This window comes from Triticum urartu, chromosome 2A, assembly GCF_056163025.1.
Source record: "Triticum urartu cultivar PI428250 chromosome 2A, HENAU_Tu73, whole genome shotgun sequence".
NCBI lineage: Eukaryota > Viridiplantae > Streptophyta > Magnoliopsida > Poales > Poaceae > Triticum > Triticum urartu.
Window position 1 is genome coordinate 593,332,549 of NC_141874.1, and position 3,694 is coordinate 593,336,242.

At 43.8% G+C, this 3,694-nt stretch overlaps 1 pseudogene; it reads right to left on the bottom strand.

Annotated features, from left to right (window-relative positions):
• Positions 1 to 884: 884 nt before the first annotated feature.
• LOC125533719 (BTB/POZ and MATH domain-containing protein 1 pseudogene) lies at positions 885 to 1,961 on the bottom strand (annotated as a pseudogene).
• Positions 1,962 to 3,694: the final 1,733 nt, after the last annotated feature.

The window sequence follows — 3,694 nt, forward strand, 5'->3', positions numbered from 1 at the left end:
ACTGTTTTCATTGATGTAAAATTACATCGATGAAACGTAATCTTATAGCGATTGTGAATTGGTTGGACCGGTCTGTCGCTCGGTCGATTGACTAGGGTGAGGAATTACTTATTCTTCACCCTGGGTACTTAATAGTATTTCTATATATATATATATATATATATATATATATATATATAGTGTTACTGTTCATCACCCAGGATGCAGAATAAGTTATTCTTCATCCGAGGTAATTTTACGATCATTTCATAATTAAATTACGTTTGGAATTCAAATAGTTACATTCTTATTGATTCACTACGTAAAATTTGACATAAGAAAATAAAAATATAGGTCATAAGACAAGAAAATTTGCAGTTTATGGGTATTTTAGACTATGTTTTTACGTTTGTAATTTTACATAACATAAAATATTTTTTACGGCGATTATATACTTTCTTACGGTCTCTTTTTGCGTCGGAAATAAGACAAAACTTACGAAACGTAAAATTACGGTGTATTGATGGTAAAATAAAGGGGGTGAAGAATAATTATTCCTCACCCAGGGTGACGAATGGCGCGACCCTATATATATATATGCTATATACTTAAGAGCAAGGTAAGTAAATGACAACGAATTCGAAGGGTCCCCACCTTTAAGAAAAAGAGAAATCAAATATATAGCAGATATAAAACAGATTCATCTCAGATGGTCATGTATCAAGTAGTACAGGTAATTAAGCTAACACATGAATCCAAGATGAGCATACTAAAATCTCCAAGATTTAGTTGCTCCTCGAAAGGATCTCTATAAGTGACAACTGACGATAAGAGAGGCGACTTCATCTCAGGTGGCAACATGTTAACTAACCTAACTAATCCAAGTTTACCTCGGAATGAGCACACTAAACTTTGGGAGACTTCGTTACTCTCTCCAGGATATCTCCTAAGACAGCAGGGCATGATCTTTTCAAGTGCACATACCCTTGGCTTGCAACCACACCACCCATTCTATTACAAGAGATGGCAAATTCAATGCAAGCATCTTTGAGCCCGCTGCAATGATACTGATCAGCCAGAGCTAACATGGACGCGACAGTCTCGACAGTAAGACTTTTGCAGAGAACGGCTTCACATATCATCTTCATCCTTTCCATGGCATAGCGATCTGCAGCCACCAGTAAATGCTTAACCATCTCGTCATTCTCCTTATCGGGGTTGTCCAGGGAAGGCAACTTATCACAGTAGATGAAGTCAAGCAAGTCCTTGAAAACATCAGGCTGCATATCTTCCACGGTTATGTTCCGCGCCGTCCTGTCTCCCATCGGTCCATAGAGCTGGGCCTTGAAGACCGGTGACCGCATCGCAAGCAAGATCTTATGCGCATGGAAGGTCTCCCCTCTAACATTGAATGTCACATCTGTTTCCTCCTTCGTCTCTAGCCATTTTCCAAGATTATCTGCCAAGTCTGAGGGTGGCACCCGGATTTTAACGGTCTCCTCCACAAGTGGTTCCTTGATCACAGTGAGGGCACACTCGATCATGAGGTGGTCATCCCGCAGGAATGGAGACTTCTCTAGTTCGCTTCTCTTCTTCTTGAGCTGCTTGTTTCTCCCAGGGATGGATGCGTCGAGGGAGTCGAACTCTGTCGGCGATTTCGGGCAGCACCTCCCCGTGGTCAGATCGATTTCATGGTTGACCAGCCTCAGGTCGTAGATCACCCTTGCCTTGGCGCCCTTGGTCAGGAGCTCCAGGTAGACCGACACGTGGTCCTCGCTCTCCTTGCTTGCGTCTCCGTCAGGGTAGTAGCGTATGCACCACTCGTAGCCGCCAACAGAGACGGGGTTGGACTGGATGAATTTGCCGGCGCCGATGCCCTTGTGCAGGCTGTACCCGGCGATATCGAACACGAGCATGGTCTCCGCCGTCGTCGGGGTACACAACGACACCACCCTTTCTGTTGGCTTCTGGGATGCTGCCATTGGGATTTGGGAGGGTTTTGCGGCGGGGTGGGGATCAAAGGCGGCGGTGCCCGGAGTCGGAGAGCTGGGGATTGAGAAGCGTCGCGGCGGTCTGGGCGTGGGACGGGCGGCGGCCGGCGGGATCGAACGGGGGGCGAAGGTTTTGGGCGAGCGACCGGGAGTCCGTGGAGAGGGTTTCTCCGCTCTGCCGCTGCTATATGTTCCGCACTCGCCGGCTTCCACGGTCACCGCGGCCTAGAATCGATGGGATCCCAAGCATTGGGTCGGGTCCCAGTTTAATGACTGCATCATGAGGCAGTCCCAGGACGTGACGACCTAGAACAACAATGGCTGACGGTGTGCACTACAACAAGACTACGGATGAAACCCGGCTGACTTCGTAGTCCAAAAAGACTAAAGCCCGGACGATTTTCACAAGGAAACGGCGCCAAAGTAAGTAATCACCATCTGTTGTAAGCACATCACAATTTTGTACAAACAAATATCCAGTACCTAATTGGCTAAGGGGTATATCGAAGTTTTGTGCGCAAGAGGTTACTGTTCTTGTATGTTTGATCTGCACTAAAGTTTCAAGTTGGTAGAACTGTTTAATTTGTGTACTATGTGTTGATCTTACAGTAATAGAAAAAGACACGTCTGTTGTATATTCAATGCTCAATCACTTAACATATTTAGGCTTTGAGATTTTCTCTCTTAGGATTCTCTCAATTCTCTAGGAGAAATAGGTTGCTCAGACAATGTCTTGTCAAATTAAACGGAGTGGCGAGCCGTCTTAGATTGGGATGCGGGGCTATTTATAGGCGGAAGCGATCCCGAGGTACGAAATGACCAATAAGGACATTGGCCACTTATGGATAACCGACATGTGGCATAACGGTCGGATTTCAAAGATAGCTCGTGACTTACTTGAGGAACAAGTCAAGTTGACTCAACTACCAATGATTCTTTTTCTAAGTCTCGAAGAACATCGTCTCGGGCTCAGAGAATAATCACTATCCACGAAGAGATTTCTCCCGTCTTCACTTTAAAAAAATAGGTTTTTGATTGAGCAACAACAGCAACCTAAATCTCAATTATCACATGTACCCACTTAATAGTACGGTTTGCCATATGACTCAAATATAGAGAAAATGAAACTAGAAAACAAACTACTGTCCTCACGTCCTCTTCATTTTCTCGTTCTAGCCAATTATTCCTCAAATAGCATAGCAAAACTATTGCTTGTCGTCACAATTTTTAGGGGTAATCTTTCGCATGAAATGCAATCATCTCCAAACTCCTCGGGGACCTACTTCCTGTGTATACTCACAAACACATTAGTTACTTAACTCTTTTGCCCACCAATCTCCAAAACTCTCAAGGAGAATTAGATGCACCTACAGCAGCAAATGGCGCCGTTTTATCTATAAAAATGAGACGAAAGCCGGTTGTATGAGAGATGCAGCAAGCCCTGCTCATACTCCACCCTCTTCTAAACAAGGCTAAGATGTTTTTGGGAAAATGTGAGTTCCTAACAATTTTTGCCCTGTGTCGTGTGTAGATGATGAAATGACAAAATATGTATATAATTTACAAGCAACTCATCGATCAGAAGTATGCAGAGTATATGCCTTGTACAATGTAAGGTGCTCAAGGAATTGATTAGACGAATAAACCAGTTTTTCTTTAAATATAGTTGCTTATTTATAGAGGATAGATGCTTAAATAGACCCCACTTCTATGAAGCTAAGTAG